Source organism: Delphinapterus leucas, chromosome 12, assembly GCF_059928025.1.
Source record: "Delphinapterus leucas isolate spDelLeu-1000000601 "Yukka" chromosome 12, BTC_Dleu_Yukka2, whole genome shotgun sequence".
Classification (NCBI taxonomy): domain Eukaryota; kingdom Metazoa; phylum Chordata; class Mammalia; order Artiodactyla; family Monodontidae; genus Delphinapterus; species Delphinapterus leucas.
The window spans coordinates 19024912-19047317 of record NC_143140.1 but is presented as its reverse complement, the minus strand read 5'-3'; the positions used below and the strand labels follow the sequence as shown (position 1 = coordinate 19047317).

General features: G+C 39.0%; 1 pseudogene; it reads right to left on the bottom strand.

Moving 5' to 3' along the window:
• Positions 1–4136: 4136 nt before the first annotated feature.
• LOC111183284 (serine/arginine repetitive matrix protein 1 pseudogene) overlaps positions 4137–22406 on the bottom strand; it is a 31391-nt pseudogene continuing 13121 nt past the window's right edge.

Below are 22406 nucleotides of genomic sequence, written 5' to 3'. Positions count from 1 at the left end.
CAATCAGTGGATCAAGGTTTGTCACTGAAAATGACTTTAACGCATATAAGAAATGTGATCACAAGACTTGGAGTCAAACCAAGTTTATAAGAGAGACCCAAGTGTCAAACCATGACGACCAAATATCAACATGAAGATCAGAAATTAAGAAACAGGACAGTAAACCAAAAGTCAAGGCAAGAGTAAGAAGTTAAGGAGAGAAATCTGAGAAATAAATGAGACATCTGCCACTCACCTATGTTGGTCAGTAGACTCGAGTCAAAATATGTAGGGCTGGCTTTATTAAATAGATGGCAGAATAATAGAATTGGTGATGTTTTACTGTATTAAAATCTTCAGGCTTACAGTGACAATAGCTCACCATATTTATCAACACAAGTGAAAACAGAAATTCACATGTAAAGACTAAATTAACTAATTTTGGTATTTACTGGTCAGAAATTAAAACTCATCACCGAATGAAATGTATGTATGCAGTAGTCAGGCTATATTCAAAAACTCTGGATTCTGTGAGGGGGGGTCAGGGGATATCTTTTCAGATGGCACTCCAAGAATAAAAACGGGGGATGGGGGATGGAAGGAAACAAGAAGAGAGAAGGGAGAAATCTGGAGAGAGAAGGAAGACTTTAACCAATTTGCCTTCTATAATTTTTTTTGCTTAGTGTTTTTCCAGGTTGTTTGATTTTCATCATTTTTAAAGTTTTTTTTCATGTTTAATGATTTGAGATAGTCAGGGTGGATATAAACTAGGCATATAACATGTTTTTATACATGAGATGATAAATATCTTTATTCTCTCATTGGTTAAATTATAAGCCATTAAGTGATGAAATTCCATTTTCCACCACTTAACTTTTACAAATGAGGAACTGTCATCTTTTTGCGTCTCTCCTCTAAGGGATGCACTAAACTTTAGCTTATTAATTCACTTGGAATTTTACACTCAATAGCAAATAGGACATTAGAAAATCAAAATGATTTTAATTATGTTAATTGCTCACTGAAACTTGCCTGATACGTTTAGAGAAACCATGGTGACAGTTTCATCATTAATAAACACATTTGGATGTATAAATACCTGAACCCACAAATGAGCTATTTTTCTGAAGCAAAAAATAAAAGCAAAAACAGTGTACCTTTTGTTGAGATAGAGAGAGAAGACTGCAATTACACTAGTTCAATGGTACTTTACCATTTGAAAGTCTAAAGTCTGATGAAAGCTGGGATTTCTCTCCAGAAATAAGCCACTGCACATAAACACATTTTATAAACACTTTTGGGTGGTGAGGTTTGGTGGCAGTGGCGGAGTTGGGGAACCGAACGTTCAGTGCTATCTCTCATTTCCTTTTCTGCTTTCTCTCAAATAGCATCACAAAAATATCTTTCTGTGAATATTGTAGTTTGGGAGCCATAATATGCAAATACTAGTCTTACCTCTTTCTTGTATAAATTGTCTGACATCCTTGCCAAATAACCCATGATAATATCTTTAAAATATTTACCATCTATTTCAGGTGATAAACGTGTCCCCAGTAAACTGAATATTTCAATATCAGTAAATAAGCAAAAGAAAACATCTCACATATGTGACCAGTTACATCAATCATACACAGCAATCTCAAAATAAACAATCATGAAATTAAAGTGCATTCACCCTTCATCTGGCTAAGTTTTATATAGTTACCTTGTGAGATATTTTTGAAAACTGAGTCATTTCTGAACAAATAAAACATATTCAAAATGTGAGGTGTAGTAAGTGCTTAGTAAATATTTGTAGAATAAATGAATTAATGTTGCCCTCGGATTCTTCATTCTGAGGGGTGTGTGTGTGTGTGTGTGTAAGCAAAGCTTGCATAGCATTTCACTTGTTTTCTTAACAGTAATCTTCCTTATTCACATTTAATGTTTTTACACGTCTTTCTCTAGTAATACCACATATGCATATATGTGGTATCAAGATGTTTTGAAGTATTCAAAATACACTTATGTTTCTGCTAGGGGACAGATGCCACTTGAGTCTATATATCCATGTAATAACTTTTATAAATTCTTCCCATTTAAACAGCCAATACTATTAATAATTTAACCTTTTCTCAGTGATTGATTTTTCACCTTTAGCAACATCAATAAATGCAAGATTTCAAGCCTCGAAGGCCTGCCTTCCAGGGTTCTCAAGTTGGGGATGACAGATTTTTTTTTTTATATTAAACCACCACAGAAAAACTTTTAATGTATTTTGTCTCAATTATATGGGGTATATTTTCTGTTCTCTATCCATTTGCAGAATGCTAAATATTCCAACTTTGGATGTGTCTTCATCTACACCTGGCAGCCCACTTTACCTTTCTAAACTACTGTGTCTGGTCTGCTTCAATTAGTAATTATGTGCAAAATTAGAGTAAATAATTAGATTCTGAATGAAGGCCTAGAATTACTTAGCTAATTGTACCTTCATTTTAAAAAACTACTTACTGCTGTTCTGTATAATTTGGAGTTGCCAGATAGCTGTGTGTGTGTGTGTGTGTGTGTGTGTGTGTGCGCTATTTTACTACTTTAAGTATGGCCAAGATTGGGAAGGCACATTGTCATCTTTGGGGACATGTATTATGTACAAAGTTTACTCCTCTGCTGGTTTTTTTGCCTGTTGCTCCCATTCCCGCTTCGTCTGCTCTGGTGACTGGTAGGTTTGACCAGGGAATGCACTGGAAGACAGCTGGAGAAAGGGAAAGCCAGGGTATTTCTTGCAACCCCCAGCCCTGCTTTAAGTGGAGTTTTTTTTTTGCAGCTGCATCTCCCTTAATATTCTAGCTTCTCAGCCGCACAGCACAGGGAGATCAGCTCGGTGCTTTGTGACCGCCTGGAGGGGTGGGATAGGGAGGGTGGGAGGGAGGGAGACGCAAGAGGGAAGAGATATGGGAACATATGTATATGTATAACTGATTCACTTTGTTATAAAGCAGAAACTAACACACCACTGTAAAGCAATTATACCCCAATAAAGATGTTAAAAAAAAAAAAAATTCTAGCTTCCACTGAATATCCACTCTGTCCATGGGTCTAGCGCCTCCTAGCTTCTGGGTTCTGGAAGCACATCTCTTCTCTGCATTTCCCAGACCTAGGGGTGGTACCAGTGGTATCAGCTTCCTCTTGTTGCTAATCCCTGGGTTGCCTCACCAACCCCTTTTGGCTCTACAGCCCCTCCATAACCTGGGTAATCCCCTGCATTAAACTCCTTCTAGTTGAAATGCCTAGAGTGAACACCTGTGTGGACCTTCCCTGCAACAACCCATCTGCTTGCTGTGCTCATCCCCCCGCAGTCCTTGAGGAGACCACCACTTAGTGCCTGTCGAATATTAATTTGCAGGGAGAAAAGGCTTTTTAGAAAGTCTAGAGTTACTCACAATAAAAAGTACCAGCCTACTGTAACAATTTTAAAGTCAAGATAAAATCTCAGACCTTAGTGAAAAAAGTGAATGAAGGAGCTAAAATAGTTAATGTTGCAAAACAGGTTGTATTTTCAACAATGATTCTACTCAAAAACTTGTTTTTACAATAAATATTTTATAAAAATTAAATACCAGATATCCATGCATTTCCATGAGTATTAAAACAGGATAGTCTTTGTATTGCTTATAAACAATTATAGGCAGAATGATAATTCTTGGTACACACTCAGGTAGTATAATCAATTTCTTACCCTCTATGTCACAGCTTTTTCTAAAAGAATGTATCTGTAAATAGGATCTTATTATTTTAACTTTTTAATACATTTTACTTGCAGTCTTGATCAGAGTTGAATTATATAATTAAGAAGTTTGAATATGTCAATATCCTTCATTAACTATTTTCAGTATACCATAGTATTTTAAATCAAGATGAAATTCTCTGTACAAATACTGCAAACCTTAGTGAAAATTCTACTAAATAAAGAATATTTTCAATTCTAAATTTTGTTTTAAAATTACTATTTCAGCACAATTATTTTTGTAGGTAGTCTTCCTCTATTCAAAGTACCTATCTTCAACAATTGTTTTTGTCACACAAAACTTCTAGCATGTTATCACTATTTATGATTCTTTTTAAAGTATCACCAAATCTAGATGCTACAAAACTGTAAGTTTTCTTGATTTTATTTAATAAGGAAGAGGATCTACATTTTTCTAGTTAAAAATAGATGCTCTATCAAGAGTCATCCCACAATTAACATTCCAAACTGCAATTTTAGAATTTCAAAATTAAACCTTTTACACAGTCTATGCTCTCATTGTTTATCTGTTGAGTTTTTCCTGCGATTTTTTTTAATTTAGAAATTTATTCTGTTTAATCCACAAGCTTTATACAGCTTTCATTTAAAAAAACAAAACAAAAACAGTGAAAACAAGACACTATTTCAAAGTCTGGTCCCTTCCAGCTTTCCAAATACAAGAGCTCTGAAAGTTGTATATACCAATTGGAAGAACAAGACAAAATTATGAATGGAGCCATGACATTTTATAAAATGAAATTTTATATAACTGAAGGATGCTTCCTGGGACTAGCTAACTGTCTTTACAAAAAGAAAAAATTAAAAAAACAGAATACAGTGAAATTCCAGTGTTCCAAATCAACTTGTTACACATCAATATAAACCCACAGTGTCCTGGCAAACAACATGCTTTCATTTTCTGTCTCATCCTACAGCTCGAATCCTGATTCATTTCAGCAGAGACTCCACAGACAACAGGAAAGATTGTGGCATTAAAATATTCATTTATACTTTTGTGATAGTTCAACAGTGGTCTTATTTCTGGGCAAGCTTGCAAAAACCATACAAGTTTGGAAGCATCATAACTTAAATGGGTGCTAAGACTCAAATGAGAAAAAGGAAAAAAGAAAGAAAAAATATAAACAAAAACCTCTGGGAATAGACGGGCACTTAAAGGAACCATAAGAAGGCCAACAATATTTAAACCCCCTTTTTTAAAAAAGGGATTTTTTTTTGGCTTAAAATATTTCACTCTAAATGAATTTATGTCAGCTATCAATGAAAGAATGTCACTAATACACTGTGGACACCTTTTGCAATGTAAATCCATGCCCATTTTTTTATATGGTGAACTTCAACGTAGCAATTATTACAACAAATGTTATAGTCTAAAGCTCAAACACATTTTTAGCAATTTTGAAACTGAATTGCATACAACCCAAGAAAAATTTATATAACAAACATTTCCACCTAGGACTGTAGGGACACTTGAGCCTTCCTCATTGATCTCAGGGCCTTTTCACGAAGGTGCTTTTCATCAAGGTTATCTTCAGCCTCACTTTCAGTCTCCTTCTTAGGCTCTGGCTCTTCCTGTGCTGACGCGGTTGTGGGAGCAGCAATGCCTCAGGGGTTACAGGAGCTGCAGGAGCTGCAGTTACAGCCTTTTCCTTCTTGTGCTTCTTGTGCTTCTTATCCTTTTTGGGTTTCTTATCCTTCTTTGTCTTCTTTTTCTTTCCACCTCCTTCTGGGTCTGAATTCCTTGCCAGTGATGGGCTTGGTCTTGGGCTTTTAGCCTTTTTAACCGGTACTACTGGTACCCAGTTGGTAGAGGGTGACTGACACTGGACAGGGGGTGGAGGTGCTGGGGGGTTTTTAGCTGCTGGCTCAGGAGGTCCCGAGACAGATCAGGAAGATGAGACCACCCCCCTTACCAACTGAGGGCTTGGTGAGGCAGTTTTGTCTTTTTGGGTTCTGGAGTCCTGGAGACTCTCCTAATGGGCCTAGAACGTGGAGATGGGGACAGCCTTCTTTGGGGTGATGATGACGCTCCTTTCAAACAGCTGGAGGACTTGAGGAGGTCTGAGGAGCTCGATGCCATGGTGAGGGCGAATGCTGTTTGTTTGGTTGTGGTGACCAGGCCTCCCGGGTAGATCGGCTCCGGGAAGACCCTTTCCTGTGCTTTGATGACAATGTAGGCGAACGTCTCTTGGTGACTGGGGAGCTTCTTTGTTGGGAAGGTGGTGAATGGGAGACCCGACAGTTTGGTGGTGGAGATGGTGATGTCCTTCGTTTAGGAGGGGGAGGAGGTGAGGCTGTTCTTCTCTTTGGAGGTGGAGAAGGAGAATATCTCCTCTGTATTGGAGAAGAGTATCTTCTTGGGAAAGGTGAGCGACCACATGGGGGAGGAGAAGGAGTCCTTTGCTGTGGTGGTGGCGTGAGACCCGCGGCAACGAGGCAGAGGAGCAGGACAAGGAGAACGTCACCTTCTGGTGGGCGGTGAGGAGGGACTTCTCATTTTACCACCTTTATATTCTTCTGATTCAGATAACTCTACTTTTCTAGGCTTGGGTGCTGGTGAAGGGGACCCTCTTTTCTCAGTACCTTTACGTTTTGTCACTTTACCTGAAGTTCTCCCTGGAGAGACAGAAACATGACTTTTCCTTGTACAGTTTGACTGCTGGGGTGTCAGGGAATGACGAGTTTTTGGAGGTGGAGTTGCTGGAGGTGACGGCCTATGCCTTCGCCTTGGAGGACTTGCTGAAGGAGATAACCTACGAGTTTTCCGAGGGGGGCTGGATGTCCTCTTTGGAGGCTTCTTTGGCGGTGACTGGGAATGAGATAAAGAAGATGATGAGCTACTCCCAGACAAGGATGCCGATGAACACCTTCTTCGTCTCACTGGAAATCTACTCCTTCTATGCCTTGGTGGAGGAGGCATTCCTCTCGATGGAGTTCTTCTTCGAGAAGATGGCCGTCTCCTTGGGCTTGGCCACCTTCTAGGTGAGTATGATCTTGATCAGGATCTATGGCGCCTTCTCGGTCAAGTATGAGAAGGAGAGCGAGAACGTCTCCAGGATCTTGACTTGGTACATGACCGAGATCTTGGTCGGGTCTTCTCCTTTTCCTTTTCCTTTTCCTTTCTGGATTTTTCTCTGGAGAAGGTTCTTTAGGCTCTGGTACTGGTTCAGGCTTGGGAACTTTCAGGATGTCACTAGTAGAAGTGGCCTCTTGTACTGAAGGTTCTTTTACTTTCACTGATGGCTCTGGGAGTTCTGGTTTTTTCCTTCTTCTCTGGAGCAAGGGAAGGACTCTGGCTCTTGGTTCTGTGACGGGGAGATTGAGAATGACTGCGCTTTCTCTCTCTCTCCTGACAGGGGAAGATAGTCTTCTAAGGGAAGGAGATCTGGATTTGCATCTTCTTGGGCTTTGAGACAGCTCCCTTTTTTCTCTACTGCTTTCTTTTTCTTCCTTATCCCTCTTTTCCTTGTCTTCATCTTGCTTTTCAATAGATGCCAACTTTTCTTGTGCAATCTGTCTCTGTTTTATTTCTTCTTTCTTCAGTTCTAGGAAAACAGAAGGGATTCCAGCAATGTTTTCCTGTGCACTTAAGAACAGGGGCCACAGTTCTCCCATAAATTCTGTACCACTTTTTCCATTCAAAAACCCAGTCAGGTTGATTTGCATCATTTTGGAGCCTGGATTCTTCACTTCTGTTGACTTCTAATAACATTGATATAAAATCAGCATCTTTTAAACATTTGTGAAGCTATTCCTCTGCTGATGAAACCAAACACAACAACCTATACACATGTTCATAAAAAACTGGAATGAAAAAAAGCAAAGCAAAATAGGACAACTGTCATCAGATCTAAATGAAAAGCCATGTTTAATAAACTGGCTTTTCTGCAACTGCCTGTGTTAAATGATTGCCTTTTTGCACAGTCCTTTTAAAATGAATTCTAATATTTTGAGTAGGTGCTGATTTTTTTTTTTTAGTGTATCTGTGTCTTCTGATTTTTAGGTGATCATAAAATATCACCACAGCCCCTACGATGAATGTAAATGTTTACAGACATGCTGTACAAATTGCAAGTTGTACAAATCATCTACTTTTTTGAGATTCAGAAATTCAGCCTTAATATTTAATTAAACACGCTCTTCCATTTTTTAATTTATTGCTATCAAAAGGATATGCAGACAGTCCCTGCCTTACAATGGTTCGACTTAAAGTTTTTAGATTTTACAATGGTGCCAATGCAATACACATTCAGAAGAAACTACTTTGAATTTTGAACTTTGAGCCTTTCCCTGGCAGTAGGATACTCTCTTGTGATGCTGGGCGGTGGCAGTGAGTCATCAGCCACGTGATCATGAGGGGAAACAATCGATTGATACATTTACAGCCATTCAGCACCCACACAACCATTCTCTTCTTCACTTTCAGTAGAGTATTCAACAAATTACATGAGATTTTTAACACTTTATTATAAAATAGGCTTTGTGTTAGATAATTTTGCCCAACTGTAGGCTAATGTAAGTGGTCTGAGCACATTGAAGGTAGGTTAGGCTAAGCTATGACATTAGGTGTAGTAAATGCATTTTCAACCTAATGATATTTTCCACTTATGGTGGCTTCACTGGGATGTAACCCAATTGTAAGTAGAGGAGGATCTGTATTGAAAACTAAAATATTTACCAAACAATAAAATAAATAGGTACTTGTATATTTGCACCTTATTATAAATGACAAAACCACAGCAGCAAGTATGCTCTGATTGTTCTCTTATATGTACTAAAGAATTACTTTTCAGTCTTTAATTTCTGCAATAATATTCTATACTGAAATATGTTTCATTACACCTAACCTATAATTTGGCCTCTGCCCAACTGTTTCTAACACCTTGAGAGCTGCTGACTTCAGGCATCAAACAGGCCTCAGCTCAGGTGATGGTACAATGGTTGGTCCACCAAATAGCCAGCAAGGAGACGGGAAGATGGATTTCTCCCACCATCACCTAAGATCGTCTTAGGTACATAACTAATCTTCCTTTCAGCTTCCTTACCTATAGAATGGAAGTTCTCTCTTGAGCCGGAATGCAATAATCATTGACTAGGTAAATGCCAAGACTAAAGGACTACATACACTCAAGAACCCAGCGAGTGGAGAACAGATTTGTGGTTGCCAAGGAAGAGCGGGGATGGGAGAGGGATGGACTGGGAGTTTGGGATTAGCAGATGCAAACTATCATAGTGATATACAGAATGGATAAACAAGTTCCTACTGTATCACAGGGAACTATATTCCATATCCTGTGATAAACCATAATGGAAAAGAATATGAAAAAGAATGTGTGTGTATGTATATATATATATATATATGTGTGTGTATAACTGAATCACTTTGCTTTACAGCAGAAATTAACACAACACATGTCAATAACAAACATAAAATAAAAATAAATAAATAACAAAGAACTGCCTGGTGAGGAAAGGAGGCTAATATTCAGAATGGATCTACAGGTACTGCAATTATATCTAATAATATGGCAAAAGCTGAATTTAGAGGAAGTTGTAAAATTTAGCTGTAGATGCATTTTTGTTGTTCTTAACAACTGTCCCTTTATTGAGCTTTCAAGTTCCTTCTAACCACCATGAATTCCAATGAATCACTAAAATTTCAAGACAAGTTGGGAAATAAAATACGTCTAGCCTTAAAAGAAAAGTTGAAGAAGAAAGGAAAAAATAAAAAGAGTATGAAACAAAAAGAAGAAACTGGGACTAAGACAGTAAAGGAGAGATACAGAGAAGGAATGAGTGACTATCCCTCCTTAGTGTCTATCCATTAGTAGTTTGATCATAGATCCAATGTACACACAAAATTTACCTCGGATCATCCAAACATTTATCAAACAGTAGCTTCACAGATAAAATAACAAAATATTTATGATGGATGACTTTAATTCTTTTCAAGAAGAAATTATTTTCTCAGGGTTCAGGTAATTATTCATTGCAAAAATAGCAGGAGATATAAACAGTGACAGCGGACCATAAACTGAGCTCATAAAATGTAGGAAATTGGAAAGGATGATATTTTCTACATGGTCAAAATTAAAATGTATCTATTTTTCAGTACAGCAAAAGCTTATTTACAGAACTTTGACTTGTATGTAAAGTTTTACTGACCCTGGGACTACATTACAAAGCTGTGTCCATAAAGTGGGCAACTGAAAAAATCTTAACTGCCCACTCAAATTGGAACCAACCCCTCATTTGCAAAATCAATTCATATACAAAATATTTCAAGTAAATTTCAATAAGGAGGCATTTGTGTGTTTATTATTAATCATTTGGAAACACCCTTTACAAAATAAATGATTGCAATAAGAAAAATTTTTGAATGTCTTTAGAAACCTTAGTTGCTCTAATAATTCCCCAAATACTACATTTCTACCATATAAATTTAAAATAAAGTTTATAAAAATACAAGAACAATACTTTTGTACAAAAAAAGCACACAGACCTTAAAAACCCAGGTCATGAAGAAAACAGTTCCTACCCTGATATGTGTTATCCCCAGCCCCTGTGATGTACACTGCAAAGGCACTGTTTTGTCTTCCAGCATCTCTATATTTGTGAGGACAAATGACATTACACGTGCGAGGTGCATTGAGCTCCTAGAAAAGATCTAGCATACACATTTTATCTGTTGATCACCACTACTCTATCATTTTTTATAAAACCCTGGATTTCTCAAAACACATATTTCAGCAAAGCTGCAGTTGAAGTGTCCCATTTTATCACTTTATCTGCAAAAATATAGGTGAAAAGACAAGTACAAATTCAAATAGAAAATGCTATTTTTAAAAATATGCATGGGCTTCCCTGGTGGCGCAGTGGTTGAGAGTCCGCCTGCCGATGCAGGGGACACGGGTTCGTGCCCCGGTCCGGGAAGATCCCACATGCCGCGGAGCGGCTGAGCCCGTGAGCCATGGCTGCTGAGCCTGCGCGTCCAGAGCCTGTGCTCCGCAACGGGAGAGGCCACAGCAGTGAGAGGCCCGCGTACCGCAAAAAAAAAAAAAAAAAAAGCATCATGATTCCTTTTGAGTGAATAAAAATGAAAATAATTTTTCCTTTCTTTTTTAAAAAAGTCCTTTAGTTTGTAAGCTTTGGTCATGGTAAAAACTAATTTTTGAAGGTGTCTCCACGCATTTTGATAAAAGTCAGTACCTACGTTGTGCTTGATGTTCTGCTCTCAAAGACAGAACCAATCTTTATAATAGATTTTATTATGGAGCATTTTGTGCTGTGTCATAATTAAACCATCAGATTTCTTTGCAAAAGGGGTGAAAGAAGGCACTTTTTCTACTAAAAGTTATTGAAGAGCTTACACTGACCATCACTTGAATATTATTTCAAAGATTTATTTTCCAATAAACTTGAGCATTTAAAAGCTGGAGGAATCTTAGGGAGAAAATTCTCTAGCACACATTGCACTACTCACTGCTCAGTTAGCGGCAATGATCTGGATTAATTATCAAAGTGTCATGAGATACGGCACGCTTCACCCAATCCCAGATTATATAATGATAAGAAAAAGCCAGGACAGGCAATACGGCATAGAGACACACAGCATGGCAGAGGCCCTGTGACTACACTCCAAACATGGGCGCTCAGGAGAGGCGAGGCTGGGTGTATACAGACCACCTCACTCTAAGGAAGCCATCAGCAGTAAATCCCCTGCGGCATGTACGCACTGCTAGTCACATTGGCCCCTTAGGACATGCTCTCCTTCTCTGGTGGAGCTACTTCTCATCAATTACAGTGGTTTGGCAATTACAGCTTACTCGATAAGCTATCCCTAAGATGAGGTACAGGTGCTCTGTAGATATGTACCTACACTGTGGGTCTTATATACTTGTATACAGTTCCTTGAACATGAGTCACCAAAGGATTCAATTCAGTGTCAAATTCTCAGGTGTTTCAGAGGTTTGAGGAAACATGGAAGACCATGTATTCTATATCTATATCTATATCATCTATTTCTTTCCATAGATCAAAAAAGTCATCTAAGACCCTAGGACACATTTTCTGTTTCCATTTCCAATTTTTCTCCATTCATTTTGCCCTTAACTTTCTTCAGGTGAGTGTTCATCCCCACCACTTATTTACAATGACCCACGGAAGATTCTCTTGAATTATTGGGTTGGCCAAAAAGTGCCTTCAGTTTTTAAGTAAAAATAAAAGACACATTTTTGATTTTCACCAAGAACTTTATTGAACAACGTATTCAATAAAATTCAATAAACAACCCTTTTGTTCCACTACCTTCTGCCATTTTTCAGGCAACTTCATAATTCCATCTTCCCAAAACTTTTTGTCTTTTTGAGCAAAGAACTGTTCCAGGTGCCTTTTACAGTCTTCCAGGCAATTGAAATTTTTTCCGTTAAGAGAATTTTGTAAAGACCGAAATAAATGGAAATCCGAAGGTGCAATGTCTGGTGAATACAGCGGATGAATCAGAACTTCCCAGCCAAGCTGTAACAGTTTTTGCCTGGTCATCAAAGAAACATGCAGTCTTGCATTATCTTGATGGAAGATTATGCGTTTTCTGTTGACTAATTCTGGAGGCTTTTCGTCAGGTGCTGCTTTCAGTTGGTCTAATTGGGAGCAGTACTTGTTGGAATTCATCTTTCGTTCTCCAAAAGGAGCTCATAATAGAGGACTCCCTTCCAATCCCACCATATACACAACATCACCTTCTTTGGATGAAGGCAGGCCGTTGGTGTATTTGGTAGTGGTTTCGCTTGCCCCACGATCTCTTCCATTCCACTTTATTGTACAGTATCCACTTTTCATCTCCCATCACAATTTGTTTTAAAAGCAGAATGTTTTCATTACGCTTAAGTAGAGAATCACATGTGGAAATAGGTCAAGAAGGTTTTTTTCACTTAACTTATGTGGAACCCAAACATCAAAGCGAGTCACATAACCAAGCTGGTGCAAATGGTTTTCAATGCTTGATTTGGATATTTTGAGTATGTCAGCTATCTCCTGTGTGGTACAGCATTGATTGTTCTCAATTAATGCCTCAATTTGATGGCTGTCAACTTCCACTGGTCTACCCGACCGTGGAACATCGTCCAGCGAGAAATCTCCAGCACAAAACTCTACAAACCACTTTTGACACGTTTGATCAGTCACAGCACCTTCTCCATACACTGCACAAAACTTATTTTTGTATTTAAGTTGCATTTTTACTTTTCTTGAAATAATAAAGCATAATATGCCAAAAATGTTGCTTTTTTCTTCCATCTTCAATATTAAAATGGCTACACAAAGATTCACCAATTTTGATGTCTTTTTTAAATGCATGCTGATATGACAGCTGTCACATACAGTCTAACAAAATTGTTTCAAAAGAAGTTAAAGACAACTAAGTGCCATTAGAGCCATCTCACGGAAAAAACTGAACGAACCTTTTGGCCAACCCAGTACAAGGCCTGAATCAAAAGACTGTTATCCAGCTGAAGCGTATCAGTAGTATCAAATAATCCCTCTGCTCAAAATTTCAATTACTCACACTTTTCAATGTCTTATAAAAGGCCAGAGTCATCCTCTTAACAAGTTTGAAATCCGTTTTATTCTATTTTTAATAAAAATTGCCTTTTTTGAACTGTAAAATGATTACAAGTTAATTGTAATGACTTGGGCCATAAAAAGAACACAAAGAAGAGAGTGAAAATAATCTGGACTCGAGAAAGCCATGGCAGCATTTCAGTTACGGAAGTTATAGCTGGACTATGTCTGGTGACACTATCTTTGAAATTGTATTAATGGAAAGAAGACAAAAAGTGGGATGAGCTTGGGGGGTAAGTGTTATCGCTGGCCCTGCCCATACGATTCAAAAGGGACCCCTTCCATGTCTCACTCCCTGGAGCTTGGGTATCCCTGCTCCATACCAAGTGGGCACCTTCCCAGGGCAGACATCACATGGCTGTGCTGGCGATCCAGGGGCACCCCCTCGGGAGCTTCTCAGAGAAGTGGGGGGCTAGAGTGTTAGAAGGGGTTTCAAAGGTACAAGGATTCCCTGATGTTGATCCAGAGCTGTGGAAAGTGCAAAGCATGGACAAGTTGCCGTTATGAGAGATAAGAGAAAATGGAGTAGAAGGAGAGTAAAGCTATGGACAAAGAAGAGAAGAGGGTGCAGGTACCAGGAGGAGGAGGAGAGGTACGATGTGCTAGAAAGAGACACAGCCTAAGAGCTGCTTCCTTCCTTAATACTTCCCGGGACTGGAGCACAAGTCCTTAGGCAGCTGTGTGACAGCCCCAATTGTCCTTGAAGTACCTTGAGTGAGGTACTTCTTCTTGCCACAAAATGGGATTCGCAATGTTTTTACATACAGTAAAGAACATAAACCTTAAGTATGGATCTAAATGAATAGTGACAAAGTGAAAAATCCTTATAAACTTTATACAAGTCGTTATCCAAGTGACGCCAAATCATCAGCACCTCCCCTGAAGCTTCCCTCCTGCCATCTCCCAGCCATGACCTCCTCCCAAAGTTAACGGGTATGTCTACCAAACATGTTACTTTTGCTTGTGTGGTTCTTTGGAGAGATGGAATCATACAGCGTGTGCTCTTTTCTGTCTGACTCACTCAGGATGAATCACCCAGATTCCTCCGTGCTTTAAATGTAGCAGCACTTTGTTCTTTCTCCTTGCTGTGTAGTATTCTGTTGTGTGAATATACCACAGTTTGTGCATTCTCTCCCAATTTATTAACTATGCAGTCATCCCTCAGTTTACAGGTTCCAGGTCGCCCACAGATACCAAACTCCATGGATACTGGAGTCCCTTATATAAATGATATATCGATAGTATTTGTGCATGACCTATGCACATCCTCCCATATACTGTAAATCATCTCTAGGTTACATATACAGTAAGTCCTCTGCATACGAACATTCAAGTTGAGAACTTTCAAAGAAGGGAACATGCGTTCGCATGTCCACTCACGTAAGTTAGTTCCCGTGTCTGGTGTACATTGTCACATGCGTGCATCCTCTACAAGTGGTTGTGTTTTTGTGTACATTACTGTACAGTACTGTATAGGGTACTGTATCTTTATTTCCAGTCCAGGATGTCTGGAAGCAAACATAAAAGCAGTGGTGATGTAGCTGGTACTGCTAAGAAGCATCAGGTATTGGAGGCCCAGAGAAAGGCTGAAGAGAGACAAAAGGAAGGAGTACCTGAAGAACCAAACAGATTCACGACTCAGGAAATGGCAAGGGGGTTTTCTTTATGTGAGGAGGCACCGTTAGTTTTTGAGGCACAGGACCTGAACGTAGAACGGTACGCGAAGGTTGCAGCAGCCGTTCAGAATGCAATCCAGTGCTACCGTGCCATGTATGATGAGAAAAAACGAGCTGCTACCCAGACATCACTGGATCGCTTTTTCAAGAGGGTAGATAGAATTGAATCCCACAAGAAACCAGAACCTGTGCCGTCAGCGTCAGGCGTGAGTGCAATTGCAGCTTGCCCTCCGTCCGTCTCCTGTTGCTGACGACCCTTCAGCTCTACCACCTCCCACCTCCTCTCCCTCCTCCAGTCAGTAACTCTTCTTGCCTGTTCCCTCGATGCCAGCCCCTGTATCTCAGCTGTTGTACTGCACTACTGTACTTTTCAAGGGACTGTACTGGAAGATTAAACATGTTTTCTTTATTTTTAGCTTGTTTTTTATGTATTATTTGTGTGAAAAGTATTATAAACCTATTACAGTACAGTACTATATAGCCAGTTGTGTTAGTTGGGTACCTAGGCTAACTTTGCTGGACTTACAAACAAACTGGACTTACGAGTGCATTCTCAGAACGGAACTGGTTCGTATGTAGGGGACTTACTGTAACACCTAATACAATGTAAATGCTACAAAAATAGTTGCCAGTGCCTGGCAAATTCAAGTTTTTCCTTTTGGAAATTTCTGGAATTTTAAAAATTATTTTCAAACTGCTCTTGGTTGAATCCTCAGATACATTACCCGCGGATACAGAGGGCCAACGCTCTAAGGAGCCAAAGGCTTACGCCTGAACATGTTATGTTGCTTAGCAGCTATTCAAACCATCCTAGCAGCCAAGTTCACGTGTCCTGTCATTGCTACCCTTACTGTCACGGGTCCACAGCTGCTAAAATGGTGTGAGAAGGTCAGACAGTCCCTGCTTCCACATAGCACACCCTTCCCTTCAGACCACCACTCCTCCATGTTAGAGCACCTCTCCTCTATATTGGAGCCTGCCTGCAGAGCCTTTAAGAATATAGATCCAATAAAACCAGGAAAGATGCTGCAGACTCTCTCTTCCATCTCCTCCTCTGCAGCTAAGCAACACCGAAAAAAAAAAGAGAATCCTGGGCGGAGATTCTGTATCTCCTATATGTTGTGATTATCAAAAGCTCTTATTCCTTCAAATGAGTTATCCAGAATTTCTTTCAGATTATTGCACAACATTATACAGCTCTACAACGAAAGGGAAATGTGTGACGATGCCTACAGTCTATACCATTGTGCTCTCCATCTGTACCATACTGGGGAAAAAAATGTCTCAAACTTGTAGGGGGAGAGCTGGCACATCCTTTACTTTCAGAGCTGGTGAAGATGTTATCCCCATTTTTTTTTACTTTTTGTTATTTTGGTGAGTTTCTAGGAGAGGGTTCGAACCTTGTTCCTCTGTCTCCATTTTTTCTGGAAGCTAAAATTCATTTTAAATTTCAGTATGTAAACCAGAATCACAGTTGAGATGGAAAATAAATAATAATAATCAAGTTATTAATAATCAGGTCACAATTTTCTTAGAACAAAGTCCACAACCCTTCAGAGGAGACTGTTAAACTGTCTCTAATTTTTATACACACAAGAAAATAACAAGATAACCAAACGTAGGTCTCTTTTGCTCACTTTACCATGAAGCCCTCACCTCCTAATTAACACGTTTCTCCGTTTAGAGATCAAATTGAGATTACTCCTATTCTTGTACATTGAAAATAAAACACAGAAGGTCAACATTTTAAGCTAATTATTAAAGTAAATACACTGATGAATTGGGAGTTTTGATTTGTGGAGGGGAGTTGATGGAACAGATAAGCAAAGGTATTCAAAACCTGACAGGGAAATGGAGACCGGTTTTCCACGTCCACCACCATTGCCCCCAAAAGTGGAATAGAGGTTCAGCATGAAAGTTGGGATAAATAAAGGCAAACTTTCTTTCATATATTTTTTTTCCCAAAGCAAGAGTGGCTCAGTGTGGCCTCTCTTTCTTTCCCAAGTCTCAATAAAAATCAAATGTAAAACCAGATTAGAATTCCAAAGAAAGAATGGTTTTATAACCCACTGGAAGGAATGTAAGATTTCCTCCTCCATAAAAGTTCTAAATTAAAGAATCTCAAAGCCACGCTGCAGATAAACCTCTCCCATAGTTTTAATGATCCATGAAGTTATCAAATAAGTTATCGGGTAAGTAGAGTTTTTTATTAATGTGGTTAATGGACTAGAGAGAAATTTTTCTTCTGTGTCATACTTTGCCTCTTCAGCATACAAATCTTAAGTCCAATTTGCCTTGCTAGATACACTTAGACCGCATACATGTCTTAACTTTATAAAGTAATACAGAGAGCTTTCACACTGTTGCCTTTTTCTCCCAATTCAAAATCTTCTTATCTAAAGCTAAAAATACTCAAGGTATTTGTTCATATTTTACTGCATCCTGTACACTCCAGAAGTTTTCATTATGTAACTCTGAAATGCTGCAGTGTATATCTGTCTAGGGAGCTAGAAAAAATTATATATCTTCAACACAGTGTATGCAAACATAATGATAATCACAGGTCTGCACTGGCTTTCCAATGAAGCAATCTATAGTGATAGTAGAAATATCTGATAACGGTATCTGAAGGTCTTATCTGTTAATGCAAACTGGGCATAACCTTGGTGGGGGGGTTCTTATTTGCAGCCAGACCATTTATACCTGAAGTATTTAGTATTTAATGACTTTGCAGGACCTTTTACTGCGGTACATGTGACTTCTTTCAGAATATACACCACAGTTAGGTTTTCAATAACAACTTCATTCTAGCATTTGGGCTGCTAAGGTAAGATTTATTATTTTGTCTTCTAGTTATATGGCGTGAGAATTTCTCTTTGTGAGGCGATGGCTCTCCTTTCACCTATAGTTAATATTCATGTTGCTAAATACGTGTCTTTTCTCTTACATAAGTAAATTTTAATAAATGGAGGATGCAGACAAGTTGAGCATTAAGGACCAAAGTGATGACCTGTAACCTAACTCTTGACTCACCTGGATAGCAAATCACTTCACCTCCAATTTGTTCTTCCCACCCTGCTCCTCAGAGAGCAAGGAGTAGTCTAACTCAATGTACATTGGTTTGAAAGGCAGAAACTAATTCATGAAGATGTGGAAGAACATGAATTTGAGTTTAAAATAACTATGTCCATATTTTCATGGGACAAGAAATATGAAGGTAGCACAACTAGAATGATGTGAATTGATCATTATTCTAATTCTCTTTAACACAGATGTTTATAGGATAAACCTATGGAATCAATATAAGTAAACTAGCTACAGGAAGTGTATATATTTTACAGTGGACATTTTGCATGTAGAAATGACTTGTATGTACTTAATCAGGACATTACAAGCAGGAAAGAGTTAAAAGGTTAAAAACTCATAAATGCTTGTTTGCTTTTATCTCAACCACAGAAGCTGTGGGAAGAGCAATCTGTCATAAAACCTTAGCTTAATTTCAAAACGTTTTCTGAAGCAAGAAGAGATGGCAGTGTTTTGAAAGGGGAAAATAAAATTTTGAAAATTCCAGGAATAGAAATCCTCTATCTTCCAGAAGCTGTTTCCTGAGTAGACTCATGGTAGAAGCAAGAGATAGACTCCTTGCCACTCCAAGAATACTATCATGAGAACATACGAAGCTGCCCTCCTACCACACAGCCCAAAGCAGAGCAGATCTGAAGTAACTAGGAAAATTCTGCAATTACTCATCTCACCTCATCTCACTTCAGTAAAGTCCAGGGGAATGAGAACTTCTTTCTCTACTACAGAAAGTACAAATCCCATAAAATCTTGATTAGCCAGTTGGGTCATGTGACTCACCCTCGGCCAGGTTCCAGAGGGTTGTGTTGACCCTCTCCTTTCTAGAATCCATGGAGTAGGGGAAGAGCATTTCCCCAAAGGAAAGAGTGCTGTCATCTCCAGAAGATGGGCAAGAACTTCCGGTCAAACCAAAACCAAGTGATGTTCTCCACATATGACAAGGGAGATATGAACACCGCTGGAAGGAAATAGAAACAAACAAGAATTTGACTGGCTTCTCATCTGCACTTACATATTTTAAATATTTAACAATTTTAGTGATTATTTAAATTATAAAGATAAAGAGAAGAAAATGCATTTTATAACCACTTAAGGAAGTTTTCAGAAAAAAACGAAGATGTCTTTCAGAATGCTCTTCCAGGTGAATCCAGCATTTCTCAGCCCTGGGTGGGGAGGTTTCAAAGGACAATTATTACAGAGGGCAAGCACTGGATCCGTTATCAACACGAATTGTCCTTGAAGATGCCGCGTGTGATGAGCCATAGTTTAATAACTAAAGCATTGATCAGTGAGCAGTCTGGGCATGGAATGGGTAGGATATGCAGGCCATGCAGGACCAAGCCAGAACCAAAAGGGAATTCTGCTTCGTATCACATCTACCCACTAAGCCGTACCCAGATTCTAGGGCAGCTGTTTTCAAAATATTTTGTAGCTACATGCTCTACTCACTTTTTAAATTTTCAAATGAAATTTACTCAGAAGTTCAATATACATAAATAAAAGTGAAGCTCTTTGGATTGAGTGTGGAGAGGAGGGAAGCACTTTTCCACTCATCCAGCCCCAATTTCCTCCTGCACCTGCTTGGAGCTGGGGCTTCAAGGAAACCCGCTGGAAATGCACTGTCCCAGGGCACAGTCAGAGTCAGCTTAACAACAAATGAAGGAGCAGGACCTACAGACGTTAAAATCGTTGCTCTGCTTTATGCCAACTTGCAGTCTGATGATATGATTTTAAGAGTAATTTTTAAATGTGGACCATTTCAGTAGCCACAGTTCCCTCACACACTAATCATGTCATGACAAAACAAGCAGAGAAGCAAATCAATACGGGAGACTTCAGAACAAAGCTCAGAATATCTGGAGAAATTTCTGTTCTTAACGATGGAGATGTCATTATGGAAGATTTGGATGCGCCGAAGCTTAGTCCCTATAACTTACTCTTTCGAGGGACCCAGCTCTCCAGTGACGTAGCCACAGTCCAGGGCCTACAGTGATTTGGAAATCTCTGCAGAAAGAATGCCAGCAAACAGTTTAAGGAGGTTAATTAAAGAATTGGAAAGCAAATTTCCCATTTGGAAGTATCTTTGAACTGAACTGATTGCAGAATAAGATTTCAAATAGCTTTCCGGGGAAAAACAACAACTTGTTGAATTTAAATTAAAATAGTTGGAACACGCTTATCACAGTGCAGTATGTCCCAGAATAACCACAGAGATTATTATTTGTACTCCTAAAAATACAGGCAGCAACTGCTTTTCTCACACGGAGACGGTTAGAGAATGAAAGTATGTAGAAAAGCAGCTTTCTTAGCCATGTGTAATTCCTACAAACCACGTAAAGTCTGGTAACTTGAAAAGGGCTTTACAAAAGCTGTTATAATGCTTCAGAATATACAAGGCAGTCATTTTAATACTCTAATAACCCTAAAGCAGTTGGAGGTATCATCTAATCCACCCATTCCTTTTATTTTATTTTTATTTTTGTTTTCCATGAATGCTATCAATCCAAATTTCTGTCATTTATTATAAGATTACAGTATCCTCTTTTTATTTTATTTTATTTATTTATTTATTTGTTTGTTTATTTATTTATTTTTGGCTGTGTTGGGTCTTCGTTTCTGTGCGAGGGCTTTCTCTAGTTGCGGCAAGCGGGGGCCACTCTTCATCGCGGTGCGCGGGCCTCTCACTATCGCGGCCTCTCTTGTTGCGGAGCACAGGCTCCAGACGCGCAGGCTCAGTAGTTGTGGCTCACGGGCCCAGTTGCTCCGCGGCATGTGGGATCTTCCCAAACCAGGGCTTGAACCCGTGTCCCCTGCATTGGCAGGCAGATTCTCAACCACTGCGCCACCAGGGAAGCCCCACCCATTCCTTTTAAAGAAAAAGTGCATGCAGTGAGGCAGCAATAAACTTTGTAAGCAAAAAATGTATTTAATCAGATCCAAGTATAAGAAAGGTTTCTCTAACTGGGAATGGAGAACAGCTTGAAGATGGGTTAACACCAGATGCAAGGAGAGCAATGAATGGGGCTGTTGTAGTATTTTCTCAGTGACAGGATTCAGAATTCAGTTCAGATCAAACCAAGATGGCAGTTGTGAGGACAGAGAAAACTTCTCTAACTCAATTGCTCTTTTAGAGGCAGAACAGGTCCGATTTCACAACACACAGTAAATGGAGAGTCAGACGAAGGAACTGGGATGCCTGCCGGATTTTTGGTCATGGGACTGCGTGTCCTTAGAGGGGGAACACAGAAGGAGTGAGACTGAATTAAAGATGATGAATTCCGTTTTCATTGTTGAATTTGGGGTTCCTGTGACTCACTCAGTGGAGAATTTTTATTCTTATATTTATCCTGTCTTATGGAACTCAGCTACATTATATGAAGTGGGGCAAGGGGAAGGAAAGATTATATAGTGAAGGCAAACAGTGATGGAAAAAGAGGGCAATTGAAAAACAAAACACTAAACCAGAAATGGAAGAGAGACACTTCTTGGTGAAATATAATTACATAATCATAATAACTGCTATTATTAGTTTTCTAAATTTACAAGATCAAAGAAACAAGCAGCATCTGAATTGACCGTTTGCAAAGCTTCACTGCTGGCACAGTGTACATACGAGAAGTCAATGAATACACGGGTTCTCCAAGGACCTTTGGTGGGGGGGGGATTTTACACAGGATCGTAGAAAGTGATGCCAGGCTGTTTACCGAGCATAGGATTGCTTGTCTGGACATGACTGGCCTTAGTGTCTACATTCACATCTTTAGGACACAGTGTACATGCAAAGTCATCCTTAAACACATTTCGGGTTGCATATTCTAAGACTTCTTGCCTGGAGTTCTTAAGCAAAGCAAGGTACAGGCTGTGAAAGACCATGGTTATTTGTCACAAAACTCTTCCTTGGTCTATTTTTTGCTCAGCAACCAACTTATGAACAGAATGCAGATAATATCAGTCTTGGGTTCAATGAACATTTTCTTCCATATAATATGTAGTATTATATGTCATAGGTAACTGTTATCAATCTTAACAAAGTAAAAATTAAAGTACAAACAGAAGCTGCAATAGGGAAGTGCTGAAAGGAATTGCGAGGTACAAATATCCATATTTTATAAACTAGAGAATAAAAATTACTGGTTATAGTTGGCAGAACAAAGTGTAAGGCATGAGAATATTATTAATGTTACAAATGTAAGAATTTAGTAAAAAAAAAAATACAACTGTGTTGGAGTGAAGGAAGATTGCTCAGTTATAAGTGGGCTAAGTCCTCA